This window comes from Mus musculus, chromosome 16 (genome assembly GCF_000001635.26).
Source record: "Mus musculus strain C57BL/6J chromosome 16, GRCm38.p6 C57BL/6J".
Lineage (NCBI taxonomy): Eukaryota > Metazoa > Chordata > Mammalia > Rodentia > Muridae > Mus > Mus musculus.
The window spans coordinates 8,881,229-8,896,574 of NC_000082.6; the positions used below are offsets into that span (position 1 = coordinate 8,881,229).

Sequence of the window (15,346 nt, forward strand, 5' to 3'; positions counted from 1 at the left end):
AATTCTAGAAGTTCCAGGAGCTGACTGGGGTCTAGTGTGTATTTATTTATTTAGGCTGAATCTTGCTATGTAGCCCTGCTCTGGCACACCTTTATCTAGCCCAGGCTAGCCTCTAACTTGAGGCAATCCTCCTGCCTCAGGCTTTCCAGCGCTGGGATTACAGGTTTCCAGCACCACCGCTGGCTTAACCATGTTCCTTCTTCTTTTTGCTTTTCAGTGCTGAGACTTGAACTCAGGATCTCGTGCATGGTAGACAAGTGTCCTGTGGCTGAGCTACATCCCCAGCCATTCCTGATTTATCCATGGCCTGCATCCTTCACCTCATCTCTACCCGAGGGTCTGATGGAGCTGAGACCAGTCACATTTAAATTCAAAGCTGTTAGCATATAAAAGAAGATTAATGTCTTATCTATCTTGGGTTCTCTGGCCCCTTGTCAGTTAGAGTAAACAAAAGCTGGGAGAGCAGGAGAAAACAGGGCAGATTTGTAACGTACGTGTGTGTGTGTGTGTGTGTGTGTGTGTGTGTGTGTGTGTGTGTGTGTGTGAGAGAGAGAGAGAGAGAGAGAGAGAGAGAGAGAGAGAGAATGTGAGAGAGTGTGTGAGTGTGTGAATGTGTGTGACAGGAAGAGAAGTTCAAGGGCATTTGCAATAACAAAATAAGGTGTGAGGCTAGCCTGGGTTACATGAGACCAGTCAGAAAACCAGCCAGCCAGCTGGGTGACACTGGTGCACTCCTTTACTCCCAGGACGTGGGAGGGAGGCAGAGGCAGTTAGAGGGCAGCCTGGTTTACTGAGACAGTTCCAGGACAGTCAGGGCTAAAGAGAAAGCCTGTCTTAAAAAAACAAAATAAAACAAACAACAGCAAAATAAGCAATCTATGCTCTTTAAGGGCTGCTGTTTTAACCCTTGTCTTCTTCTGTGCCCACTTTGAGCCATCAGGGTGTCCTAGAAGTGCACCGTGCCCCCTCAGGTTCACTGTGCTGCCCTTTGAAGGTCTCCAGTGTCAAGCCTCTCACTTTGGAGGGGGCCACAGCCGGTGTGGAAGGAGACAGAAGGCAGGACAGAACAGGGCCTCACCTGAGTGTCTGCACTTTGAATCCAGAACAGGCCACTGTGTGGCCTTCATCAAGTGCTGTTATGAGCCTGTTCTATAAAACAGGATGCCCCTCCCCAAGATGTCTTTTATTTAAAAAAAAAAAAAATCCCTCTTAAAAAAAAGTTGCACATATCATAGAATTCACTCAAATTATACAATTCAACTTAGAGTATTTAGATGTTATCCTTTTTACTTAAAATCTTGCCATGACCAGCCCTGGTCTAGAAAGCACCCTGTTGTTCAGGCTGGCCTTGAACTTGGGGTGAGCCCCCTGATTTAGCCTACTGAGTGTTGGGGTTATAGGCGTGTACAGCCACACCACTCACAATCCTCACTATGTGCGTGTGTGCTCACCCATGCTTGCCAGCAGCATGTGTTGAAGTCCAAGGACGAGTCAGGTTTGTCCTCTCCTCTCCACCATGTGGTGGAGGTCTAACTCAGGTTGTCAGGCTAGGGGCAAGGAAGGGCCTTTGCTCCATGAGCCATCTTGCTGGCCCAGCATCTGCACTGTGGCCAGTACTGGTCAATGAGGCTCTTCCCATAGACAGAGTCTCTTCTCCCTATTCAGGAGTCCAGGGCCTCAGGGTCGACTGTGACATCACTAGCCCCTCTGAAATGCTCTTTAATGTCCAGGAGGCATTTTCAACCTCATGCTGTTTTCTGTGTTGAAGAAACGCTCCGAGCCTTCCGCTTTGGGGATATTGGTAGGAACTCATGTCAGATACCCCTTTTATTAAAATCCTTAAAGTAAATGCCACTGGCAAAATGTCTGTTTAACATAGACGGAGCCTGAAGAGCCAGGCAGCTTCAACAGTTGCTCTGGAGACACTGGGCTCCTGAAAGTCGTCTCTGACCTCACAGATACCCTGTGCCATGTGTGCCAATAAAGAAACAAAGGCACTTCTGGCTGTTTGTTTACTTTTTCAAGACAGGGTTTCTCTGTGTAGTCCTAGGGCTGGCCTGGAACTCAGAGGCATGCCTGCCTCTGTCTCCCTGTCTCTCCAGTGCTGGGATTGAAGGCATGTGCCACCACCACCTCCTGGCTTTTTTTTTTTTAAAGAGTAGTGAGCGAATGAGATACTAAATAGCAGCTGTTAGTGAGGCAGTTGTCAGAATGTGTCTGAAAACTTAAAGTAGGGCTTTTGTTATTTTTATTTGAAACTGGGTCTTACTCTGCAGCCAGGGCCAGCCTCGAGCGTGAATGTACAAACCTGTTCCTTTAGAGGAATGTCCCACCTTTGCTGGCCTTAAATTCACAGAGATTGCTTGTCTCTGCTGGGCTTAAAGGTGTACCTGGTTACACCCAGGTCCTTGTGCATGTTAGACTACCCAACTGTATCGTGAAGCCACTTCCCGGGATGGTTTTGGAGAAACTAAGTGCCTTCCTGGGAATTTGATTCTTAGAATAGGATGCAAGCAGAGCCAGGAGTCAGGCACCAAGACCTTGAGACTCTCACATTCCTGCCACAACAGTTTCTCAGTCATTCTAAACTCAACCAGCAGGGGGCGCCAGCGCACCATGTTCCTCTGAGTGTCGGGTACCTAAGAAGCTGCCCGTGCTGCTTCCTGCCAGGAGATGACCTCTATGTGTCTTTTCTGCCTGTTCCTTTCAGCAGAGGAAAGTAAGGGGATGCTCTGCTTGGAGCTACCTGGCAACCAGCAACTGAGTAGTGTGATCCTGCCTCCGCAGATGGAAGAAAATGAAAGTGCAGATCGTGCTGTGGGAAGCTGTTACCCTTGGCCTCAGCGTGTTCTATGCAATACCCCGTTTGCACTGCATGTGTGTGTCCACAGAAGGATTAGCCAGAGGGAAAAAAGAACAGTGTTTTTTTCCTATAGAAAGGCAAGAGAGAAGACGACACGATTCACTGGGTAAATGAAGCTGCCACCAAACCCAGTCTCTGGGATTTACTGGGTAGAGAGGAGAACTGGCTCCCAGGGCTGTACTCTGCAGTCATGCACCTGCTACCCCCAAACAAACAAGTAAACAAGTGTTAAAAAAACAAGAACTGGGCTAGGAACTGTAGGGGTTTGAACCAGGATGGTCCCCGTAAGCTCATAAATTTTAATGCTTGGCTTCCGGTTAGTGGAACTGTTTGAGAAGGACTAGGAGGTATGGCCTTGTTGGGGAAGCATGTCACTGGGGTGGGTTGTGAGGTTTCAAAAGGCCAGGCCAGGCCCAGTGTCTCTCTCTGCTTGCAGCTGTGGATCAGATGTAAACGCTATGCTCTGTCCAGGGCCAGGTCTGCCTGCCTGCCTGCCTGCCTGCCTGCTGCCTGCCTGCCTGCCTGCTGCCTGCCTGCCTGCCTGCCTGCTGTCATGCTCCTCTGCATGATGATCATGGACTTTCTGAAACTGTAGACAAGCTTCCCAATTAAATGCTTTTATTTTTATTATTATTATTTTTTTAATTTTTTATTTTTTTTTCCTCCCACCCCTATTTTTATTATTTTTAAAAACTTTTTATTGATTCTTTGTGAGTTTCACATCATGTACCCCAGTTTCGCTCATCTCCCTGTCCCCTCGTGTCTGCCCTCTGCCCTTTCAACTCCCCCAGAATAACACACACACACACACCCACCCAAAGCATAGAAAACATCTCATGGTGGAAGCTGCAGTGTGTCCCAGTGTGTCCCACAGGATATCCCTCTGTCCACATGCCTTCACTTGCGAATGCTCATTGCAATGTGTCTGGTTAGAAGACTCTGGCTTCTGTGACACCAACATTGAATTCTCACTGGGACTCCTCCTGGTTATCCTATGTGTTCCCCTGTGTCATGAGATCTTGGAGTTTTGGATCAGCCGGAGTGGCCCTTTCACACCCCCCCCCCCAAATTCACAGGTGAGGTAGATGTTGGGATAGGCCAACTCAAAAGCCTTGGATCTGGGCATGGGTGGCAGTTGAGCAGGTCAGCCCTCCAGTCCTTACCACACCACCAGGGCCAGCTCTCCAGCACTGCCCTGGCTAGGCCACCCAATGCTGCTACTGGCAGGAAGGAGGCAGCTCTTCTGCTGTCATGCCCTCTGGGTGGCTCACCTGTACCCATACCTCTCCAGCCAGCTCCACTGTGCTGCTCAGTAAAAGTTCGAGGCCCACTCAGTGCTGTAGCTGGCAAGAGGCTGGGCCAGCGTTCCTGCTCTCAGGACCCAGGGCCAGCTTTCCTAACTGCTGGGCGTGGTGAGGGGTGAGTCTGACCAAGCCCGCTCAGTCAGTCAACAGGTTCTCCAGCGCGGGAGTGAGGATTAAAAAGAAAAAAAGATAGTTAGACAACATTGTAGCATGACCCAAGTCAATTCTCAGACTGAAGGCAAATTTAATTTTCCAATCCACTTTTTATACATTTTAATTACATGCAGGTATTTTGGGCGAGCAGTACAATAAGGAACTAACAAGGCAGTAAGCGAAGTCCTGTGATTACTCCCATGGCAGTTGTTTAAAAGGGCTTGTTATAATGACCCAACACTTGAGCCCACTTCCTCGTCCAAGCCCAAAATCTTGCCTGAAGCCTAGTTCTTCTGTTCCATCCTGAGACATCCTAAAATTCCTGCCTTACCCGACTTCCTTATTACAGCCTAAAGTTAGATTCTTACTGAAACTGACTTCCTTATTATGCCCTAATGTCAGAGTCCTGCCTGAGCTTACTTCCAATGTCAGATTCCTGCCTGAAGCCCATTTTCTGCCAAGTGGTATCCCAGAAGGCTTTCCAGCAATTAGGTGTGGGAAGGGCCTCACCTCCACACCAGCACAACCCCATGGTGGAGGAGTGGTGAGGCCAGCGCTCCCATGCTGGCTTTACCTTAGGGCCGGATCACCTGCGGCCCTGCTACTAGGGCCAGCTCTACTGTGCTGCACAGACCAGGCAAAGGACCCACTCTCCCGAGTGCACAGCTGTTGAGGGGCAAGACCCGCTCTCCCACTCTCATGACTCCCCAGCCAGCTCCCAATTGCCAGTTATGTGTGTTTCGGGTGGAGGAGGTTTATCACCTCTACACGTGTGCCACAAACATGCTGGGGAGGATGTATTTCAGGGGCAGGACACTTGGGTGGCATGAATGTGCTTGACCGGTATGTCAGAGGTCCTAGGTTCACTCCTCCTAGCTGCAAAAAACATCAAAAACAAAACAAAACAAAAAAGTATAGCAAACCTCTAAAATCAGCCTACCACCACCATCACCACCACCAGCAGCAGCAATAAAACAACCCCTCAAACCCACAACAAAACACAACAACAAAACAAGCCCCAGCCGGGCGGTGGCGCACGCCTTTAATCCCAGCACTCGGGAGGCAGAGGCAGGTGGATTTCTGAGTTTGAGGCCAGCCTGGTCTACAAAGTGAGTTCCAGGACAGCCAGGACTATACAGAGAAACCCTGTCTCGAAAAACAAAACAAAACAAAAAACAAGCCCCAAACAAACAGCAGAACACCATGGAAAGAGACCGAATGTGAGCTGATTACCTCGTGGGACTGGAGGGAAAAGCTCCGTCATCGACTTAGTCATGTTTTCTTTCAAATAACAAAAAATATCATGTTTATTATAAAGACAGGATCTCACTGTGTTGCAAAGATTGGCCTTGAACTCACAGGAATCCTCCAGTCTCAGTCGCAGGAAATTACAAGCATGAGCCACCACACCCAGCCTGTAGTGTAATTTTTAGTAGACATGGTCTTTTTCTGTTGCTCAGGCTAACCCCAAACTTCTGGACTTGAGCATGCCTCCCCAGTCAGCCTCGGGCATGCACAGCTCCAGGCACACACTGCCCTGCCTGGCTCCATCCCAGCAATGCTGTTCAAGGCCTGCCATGTTTGAGGGACTGTTTCAGTGGTGAAATAAAACAGATCACCAAGCCCAGCCCCCACTCTCATGGAGGTCGGGGCACCCACTGTGCTGATTTGGGCGATGGAGATCCTGCATCCTGGGAGACCAGGAACAGTCTGTCTCTAAGTGTTAGGGGAGCATACTCCTTTGTACTCCGTTCATTTCAGGTAAGAATCGCTGACCTGTCCAGGGCTGGGGTGCTGATTGGTGCTGAGAGATGGAAGGATGCCCTGAGCGCCTGCCCCTGCCCCCATCACTGCCGTGACTGGCTATCTCTCTACTTTGCAAAGTCAGCAGTGTGACCCACTTTGGTTAATGGAGAGGAGATTTCGAGCTGTCTTCCCAGCATGCCTTGAGGCAGCTGCAGCTATCACTGAAGCTCTTAATGAAACACCTTGAATGGCTGTTCCGATGAACAGCTTGTTGTATTAGGTTAGCTCATTCTCACCCACAACTGCCTGGGTGACAAGGGCCGGAAAAAGTATTTGTGGGTTTATATATATATATATATATATATATATATATATATATATATATATATATATATATATATATATATTTATTAAGATATGACACTTAATCGTTTATGTTTGGGCTCAGGAGTGTGGATGACCTTTCTAGCTTTAACTGAGTCTGTTCTGTATTGTAAGAGTAGCAGAGAGACTCTGCCTCACATTTTTAGAAGCCCTAGCAAGTGCCATCCACAGCCTGCCTGTTGTCTCCCTGGTCCCAGATCTGGGCTGGGCTTTCCTTGCTGACCCATGTGGGGCTGGAGATGCTGTGGGTAGGAGAGTGTCTCCTTTAGCGATGCCAAAACCTTAGCCCCTTGTATCTGTCAATATGACCTTAGGAAATAGGATTCTGGCAGATGGCCAACTTGAGATGAAGTCATGGTTTTTGTAGGGGCAGTTTGGACACAGAAATGAATACCTCCTCCATCAGGAATAATGCTATCTGAAGATGAAGGCAGAGGTGGGGGTGATGTCTCAATAAGCCAAGGAATAGCCTTGACTGCTGTGCTGGCTAGACTTATGCCGACTTGACGAAGAATGTAGTCATTTAAGAGGACAGAACCTCAGTTAAGAAAATGCATTCATAAGAGCCGGGCGTGGTGGTGCACACCTTTGATTCCAGCACTCGGGAGGCAGAGGCAGGCGGATTTCTGAGTTCGAGGTCAGCCTGGTCTACAAAGTGAGTAGGATAGCCAGGGCTATACAGAGAAACCCTGTCTCGAAAAAACCAAACCAAACCAAACCAAACCAAACCAAACCAAACCAAACCAAAAAAAGATCTGGCTGTGGGCCAGCCTGTAGAGCATTTCTTAGTGATTGATGGGAGAAGGCCATCCCTGTGGGTGGGGCCAATCCTGGGCTCTATAAGAAAACAGGCTGAGTAAGCCATGTGGAGCCCTCTGCATCACCTCCTGCCTCCCGCCCTGTTCCTGCCATGGCTTCCTTCAGTGATGGACTATAATGTGGAAGTAAAATCCTGATAAACCTTTTCATCCCCAACTTGATTTTTGGTCTTGGTGTTTCATTGTAGCAATAGAGACCCTAACTAAGTCACCTGCCAAGTCATTAGAAGCCAGAAGAGAGGCACAGGAAGGATTTTCAGCCTTAGTCTTGGAGACCCAGCCTCTAGAGTTTCGAGCCACCATAGTACTATGTATGCTAGCTCTGGAAAGTCACTGTGATGTGTGCTGGCTACTTTTATGTCAACTTAACAAACTAGAGTCATGTTAGAAGGGGGAACCTAACATGAGAAAATGCCCCCACTTAGCCTGGAGACAAGGCTGTGGTCCATTCTTGATTAATGATTGATGTGGGAGGCCACTCACTGTAAGCACCCTTGGGCTGGTATTGGATTCTATAAGGAAACAGGATGAGTTAGGCACCAGGGGCAAGCCAGTGAGCAGCACCCTCCATGGCCTCTGCATCATCTCCTGCCTCCAGGCTCCTGCATCAGCTCCTGCCTCCAGGCTCCTGCCTCGAGCTCCCTTCCTGACTCCCCTGGATGATGAAGTAAGCCTTTCCCCCACTGAGTTGAATTGACCATGGTGTTTTATCACAGCAACAGAATCCTTAACTAAGATAAAGGTAATGCCTTCCCTCTACTCCTGGGTCATCCTCTTCCAGCAGCGAAGCGTGGTTCCTGGGTCATTCCCAGGATTCCTAGTCTTTCAAGGAGGGTCTATGCTATTTGGTCTTCCTCATACAATCTCTCTTTAAAAAAATACTTATGTATCTTTATTTTATGATTATAGGTGTTTTGCATGCACATATGCCTGTGCACCACATGAGAATCTGTCTGCAAAACAACTACAGGGTCAACAACCTACATAAAGATGAGAAGTGCGACTGCCTCCTCTGATTGCAACACATGTACCATTGTCTTAAGGGTCACTGTTCTGTTGCTTCGAGGATGCATCGAGACCAAGGAAACTTTTAAAAGGAAGCATGTGATCGGGAGCTTGCTTACAGTTTCAGAAGGTTTGTCCATGACCATGATCATCACGGCAGGAAGTGTGGGGGCAGGCAGGCTGAGAGCCATGGTGCGGGAGCAGGAGAGAGAGAGAGAGAGAGAGAGAGAGAGAGAGAGAGAGAGAGAGAGAGAGAGAGAGGGAGGGAGGAGAGGAAGAAGTGGGAAGGAAGAGAGGAGAGAGAGACTGGGCCTGGCGCGGGCTTTTGAAACCTCAGAGCCCACCCACTGTGACACACTTCCTCCAACAAAGCCACACCTCCTAATCCTTTCCAAACAGTTCCACCAAATGGGACAAAGAATTCAAAACCAGGGCTGGAGAGATGGCTCAGTGGTTAAGAGCACTGACTGCCCTTCAGAGGGTCTGTGTTCAATTCCCAGCAACCACATGGTGGCTCGCAACCATCTGTAATGGGATCTGATGCCCTCTTCTGGTGTCTCTGAACACCGACCGTGACAGTGTACTCATATACATAAAATAAATAATTCTAAAAGAAAAAAAAGTCTGGGGAAAAAAAAGAATTAAAAAACATATGAAGGGAACCGTTCTCATTTGAACCACTTCAGCCATATACACAATACTGAATGAAACAGAATCTTAAAAAGTAATATCTAACAACATCAAAGTTTCCCTCTCCCGTTTTCTCTCAATGGCATTTTCCTTTGCTGACTGTCACATATGTTGGCTGTGTGTATGGGTATATCACAAGTAGCAATTTAGGTGGGTATTGTCAAGGGTAGTTATAGCTGTAGGCACACATTTATGCAGATATATACCTAAAAACACATTCCTAAATAGATGTAGTTGTGAAAGATGTATTTTGGCTACAGACTGAGATATAGCCACATAGCTATATGTATGGGCTATGGATAGTGTATGCATGTTTTTCTTTTGGGGTGAGTTTATATCCAGGCTGGTCTTGATCTCATTACACAGTCAAGATTGGCCTTGGACATTTTGATTCTCCTGTCTCAGCCTACAGAGTGCTGGGATTTCTGCTGTGTGTACCCTGACAGGAAAAGTTGTTTTTGTTTACTTATTTGTTTTAAATTATTGGACATTTTAAATATTTAGTTATTTCATGTATGGGAAAATGTTTTTTTGTTGTTGTTGTTGCTGCTGGTTTTTATTTTTATTTTTTTGAGTTGGGGTCTCTCTATGTAGCTCTAGCTATGGGAACTGGCTATGTACCCCTGCTTGCCTTTGTTTCCTGAGTGCTGGGATTAAAGGCACACCCACCATGCCAGGCAATGTACATGTATGAATGTCAAGGAACAACTTTCTGTCGTCTGTTCTCTCCACCGTGGTTTCTGGGGACAGAACTCAGGCTGTCCGGCTTGGCAGCAAGCTCCTTTATCCCCGAGCCACCTTGTCCCCACTTTTTAGTATTTTTTAAAATGTAAGTTTTTAAAACATATCTCAGTGCAGTGACATTAGTAGGGAACAGATAAAGCAGAAGATGAGCTAAAGGAAGAACATAGAGGAAGACTTTTAACATTTATTTGCTGTGTATGTATGTATGTATGTATGTACGCATGCATGTATGTAACACACGCCACGGCACTTGTGTGGTACTCAGAGAACAGCTTGCAGGAGTTGGTCCTCTCTTTCCACTGTGTGGGGTTGGGGAATTGAACTCAGGTTGTGGTGTTCGACAGCAAGCACACTTCCCTCCTGAGCCATCCTGCTGACCCTATTTGTTTGTTTGAGGCTGTCTCATGCAGCCAAGGCTGGCCTTGAACTATGTAGCTGTGGATAGTTTTGAACACCTGATCTTCTGCCTCCACCTCCCAACTGTTGGACTCACAAGCATTCCCCACTGAGTATTTTTAAACAGATATCACTTTGAGGTTGAACATGCTGGTGCTTAGCGGTAATCTTGGGAGGTGGAGTGCATGGAGGTCAGAGGTCACTGTCTGTCTCTTTCTCTGCCCCTCGCTGTGTGCAGGCGTGCACAGAGGCTAAAGATCAACATTCGGGTGTCTTCCTCAATCACTCTCCACACTGATTTTGACTCAGAGTCTCTCAGAAAACCTGGAGCTCACTGCTTGCCCAGACTGTTTGGTCAGGGAGCTCAAGGTTCTACCAGTTTCTAGCCACGCCCCAGGGCTGGGCTTACAGGTGCACCTGGCTTTTTGTGGGCCCTGGGGATTCGAACTCAAGTCCACACGCTTATGCGGCAAGCACTTTGATCCACTGAACCACCGGCCCAGCTCCTACACTTAGCGCTTTATGTATCTGTGGAAGCATTTCTGCAGCTCTGACTCCTGGAAGCAGAATCTCTGAGTTAAATGGGAAGCAGGCGTCACACTTAGAGTGGGAGTCTGCCATGCCCTCCACAGAGGCTGAACCAGTTTATACTCCCAGAGCCCTTTCATTTGAATATTAAGGATGCCTGTGCCCTGGTTTTGTCCTCTAAGCTGGCAGAAGCGGGACAGATCTGTTACATGTAAATAGGTTACAAGGCAGCAAGCAGCTCTGAACTGGCTCCCACCGGGCAGCATGTTGCTGCTTGTTTTCCAGCCTAGGTACTTGGAAGAGAAAACAAACTTTCTCTCTTCTCTTCTTCTTCTCTTCTCTTCTCTTCTCTTCTCTTCTCTTCTCTTCTCTTCTCTTCTCTTCTCTTCTCTTCTCTTCTCTTCTCTTTTCTCTTCTCTTCTTGTTAATTAATACTCTGATGAGCCTTAGCAACTGGGGACCCCCTGAGTGGACCCCGTGGAGCCAGCACGCTGGGGTCTTCCTGCTCACAAAGGAGAGGCAATGACCCCGGGCAGTCCAACTGGTCAGTTTTTATACAGTTTTTATACAGTTTTCAGGGGTAGAATAGAGCAGCAGCCAATGTGATTGGCAGAACAGTGTGACTTTTTTTTTTTTTTTTTTTTAGCTGTCTTCAGATCTCATTATGGATGGTTGTGAGCTACCATGTAGTAGCTGGGATTTGAACTTAGGACCTTCGGAAAAGCAGTCAGTGCTCTTAGTAGCTGAGCCATCTCTCCTGCCCCCAGTGTGACGTTTAAACTGATTGGTCCTTAGGTAATGAGGTAGCAAGGGCTTCCCTGATCTGCTGTTGGCCAACAGCCGGTCCCCCCTGTGGTCTTCCTGAGGAATGAAATCAGCCTCTCCCTGCTGGAGGGAAGGGGTGCCTGTGTACCCCATGACTTCACTCTTCCAGGAGGGGAGGGGCCTTCATGTTCTGGGGCCTGGTGGAATTTTCCAAAGGCTCTGAGCTGACCCCTCTCCCCTCCCCTCCTCTCCCCTCCCCTCCCTCCCCTCCCCTCCCCTCTTGCTTTTTTGTGTGTTTTTGTCTAGACAGGGTTTCTCTGTGTAACAGCCTTGGCTGTCCTGGAACTCATTCTGAAGACCAGGCTGGCCCCAAAACTCAGAGAGATCCCCCTGCCTCTGCCGCTGCCTCCTGTGTGTGCCACCACTGCCTGCACAAACTGTCCCTTGGAAACATTGTAGAAATGAACATTTCTCAGCTGGGCACAGGATGGCCCCTTCTCTTCTGGTGACTTAGGAGCTCCTGGGGTTTTTCCTCTATCCAGAACACGTGGCCATCCTAGAAGGTGGGGTGACGTACACACAAGAAGCTTGGGCCTTAACATTTTTAAAAGTTATTTTTATTTTATGCATATGCACATGCACATACATGCCTATACTGGCACCACTGTGTACCTGGTGTCTGCAGTGGCCAAAAGAGGGCCCCTAAAATTAGAATTACAGATTGTTGTGAGTCACCATGTGGGTGCTAAGAACTGAATCTAGGTCCTCTTCAAGAACACATATGCTCTCAATTGCTGAGCCAGCTCTCCAGTCCTCATCCTAATTTTTTCATTACAGATGGTTGTGAGCCACCATGTGGTTGCTGGGAACTGAGCTGGAAGAGCAGTGAGTGCTCTTAACCACTGAGCCATATCTCCAGCCTCCCATCCCAATTTTTAATTACATTTCTTGCATGCATACAGTGCCTGTGAGGGTACCTATAGATACACTCATGCCGGTAGGTCATGACATGAGTGTGGAAATCAGGAACCTTGTGGGGGTTGGTTTTCTCTTTCTCCTCCTTGGGGCTCGAATCTAACTCAGGCTGACTGGCTTGGAGGTAAGCACCTTTCCCCGTGGAGCCACTCGACTGGCCCTGACAGTCCCTCACTGACCTGCAGCTCCCTGAGTAGGTTAGGTTGGCAAAGATCCAGCTCTGCAGTGCTGGCTTATAAGCATGTGTCACCACACCCAGCTTTTATGTGTGTTCTGCTGTTCAAGGTCAGGTCTTCATGCTTGCAAAGGAAACACTCTGTCCAGTGACCTCTCTCCTCAGCCCCCATCTTAATTTTTGTTTTTCAGATTGTGTCTCATGTAGTCCAGACTGGGCTCACATTTGCTGTGTAGCCGAGGATAGCCTTGAACTTCTGATCCTTCTGCCTCTGGGGTTAGATGCCGAGTGTCTGATATCAGTTATTTTATTTATTATTAATTAATATATATATATGTTATTTTATATAATGTATAAACATACATTTATTATGTAAGTGACACATAAAATATTATGTAAAAATATATTATTTTATGAGTACAGGCACATGCATGCCACATGTGAGGCCAGAGGTCAATCTATAGGAGTTGGTTCTCTCCTCCCACAGCAGTTTTCAGATATAGATCTCCCGCTATCAGGCTTGCATGACAAATGCTTCTACCTGCTGAGCTTCCCTGCTGCTCTCTGACATTGTCTTCAACTGTAAAGTTAAACAACTGCTGAGTTAGTTGCCCTCAGTTTAGTTCTTTTCAAGTTTTCCTGAGTGAAGGAAATGGTGCTTGTCATTTGGGTCTCCTCATTCTGGATGGGTTTGGATGGCAGACTCGGGGTAATTAAAAATAACACCGGCCATTGTTGCAGGAGAAGGTAAAGCAAAGACCTGGACCACAGAGGCGAGTGCACAGGTGGAGGAGGCAGGGACATCAAACAGGACAAGAGCCACATAGATGGCACATGGGGATGGGCAGCTAAGTGGGAAGTGGATGCAGCTCACAAGTGCTCCATCTGGTACCTGCCTGTATGACTGCCACCTTCCTCAGTGACCCTTCCACACCACGTGCCACCTCACCTCTTAGTCTTCCCATGTTGTCTTTCTTCACCTACGTAACTCTTCCTCAGGCCAGAGCTTTCCTGCGGTAGGGATCAGACTTTTCATGTGCATATGAAGCAGTTAAGTGAATCATGTGATAGTTGCATACTCTGTAGATCCCCAGTGGGTGTGAAGTCTACAGATGTCACTTGGATTAGCAAGATGCCCACGAAACTTCTCCCAAGCCCAGACCTTGGAGTCACACGAGCTTGCAGTGGTTTGGATTTTCTTCTATCAAGGATCTGCATCCCTCTCCCTCAGCTGTGCAGAGGACATTTGCCTGATTGGTTATTGGTGGAGACTGGCGTTGATCAATGGGAAGCTCACAGATGTGATTGGAGCAAAGGCCTCACATGGCATTGCTGTCTTGTAGCTGCTGGTCCTCAAGAGTGAAAGTTTCATGGAGCAGAGCCACACCAGCTTCTGTAGGTTGTATAGTCCAGGAGCCTGAAGCCTGAAGCTGCCTCAGTGGGTGTGATAACTCCATGCCCTTTACCTCCAAGTGTGAGGGTGTTTTGTTACTGACTGATACACTGATTTTTTTCCTCCTGGGTTTTCATTAATCATCTGCATGTATCTGTTATCACTCATATGAGGAAAGATTAAATGGTCTGTTTACTTCTCTAACAGTTTTACTAGGTTTTATGTTCAAACTGGGCAAAAACCACAGGCATTTGTCACATGACAACAAGGAGGCTTTCTGAGAAGTGTACTTCAGGGTGATTTGTCATTGTGCAAGCATCATGGTGCTCACACAGATGTAGATGGATCTAAGCCAACCATTGGGTGTGGCTTCATCTCTTTATTTATTTTGATTTTTGGAATAGTGGTCCTCTGTGTAGCGTTGCTGTCCTCAAACTCACTCTGTAGACTAGGCTGGCCTCAAACTCCCAGAGCTCTGCCTGCCTCTGCCTCCTAAGTGCTGCGATCAAAGGCGTGCACCACCACTGCCCGGCACTCACTCACTCATTTTTGACACGTGACTTTGAGTTCACTATGCAGCAGAAGACCACCTTGAACTTCTGACCATCCTACCTCCAGATCCTGAGCGTTGGCATTTGGTTTATGTGCGGCTGGGGATGGGATCCATAGCCCCTGGCATGCTAGAGAAACATTTAACCAACTGAGCCACAAGACCAGCCTCTTGCTGTGGCTTCTTGTTGTCTTTAGGAGACATGGTAAGCATGAGACATGAGAGCCTGTGGTCAGCAGGGCACAGTTTTAGAGCAAATTATGACAAAAAATTAAAATTGTAGCATGGTGAATATATAAATAAAACCATAACCATTCTTTATCACTACCATTATCAACTATTATGGACTGTGCATAATTGTATTCTATCTATCTATCTATCTATCTATCTATCTATCTATCTATCTATCTATCTATCATCTATCCATCTATCCATCTATCTATCTTCTATCTTGTGTGGTGTATGTCTATGTGTATGGAAGCCAGAGGTAAATGTTTGGTGTCTTCCACTATCATTCATTGCCTTATTACTAATTAATTTTTCTGGGGCGACTGGCTTTCTTGCTGAACTGTAACTCACCACTTTAGTGAGCCTGCCTGTCTCACAGGTCCCCCCCCCCCCCACACACACACAGAGGGTCTCAAACTCAGGAAGCTACTGAGTGCTGGAATTGTAAGCTGTGTTACGTCACCAAGCTTTTGTGTCTCACATATTTTTAAACAATTTCAGCAGGTTGGCTTGTATCGGTGTCACTACAGACATAGTATGTGGTGCTATGACAGTGAGACAGCTCCCATGTCACTGGGTGATAAGAATTTTTCAGCTTCATTTTAATTTTTTTTGAGACAGGGTCTCAC

At 47.4% G+C, this 15,346-nt stretch overlaps 1 long non-coding RNA gene across 2 annotated transcripts; it reads left to right on the forward strand.

Moving 5' to 3' along the window:
• The first annotated feature begins 385 nt into the window (after nt 1-385).
• Nucleotides 386-14,822, forward strand: Gm30310. 2 transcript variants are annotated; one of them, XR_001781949.1, is made up of 3 exons: nt 386-2,969; nt 8,178-8,403; nt 13,288-14,822. It is a non-coding gene; the product is annotated as a predicted gene, 30310 (long non-coding RNA). The 2 variants fall into 2 exon arrangements; XR_001781950.1 differs by lacking the exons at nt 8,178-8,403; nt 13,288-14,822 and adding an exon at nt 3,300-3,496.
• Nucleotides 14,823-15,346: the final 524 nt, after the last annotated feature.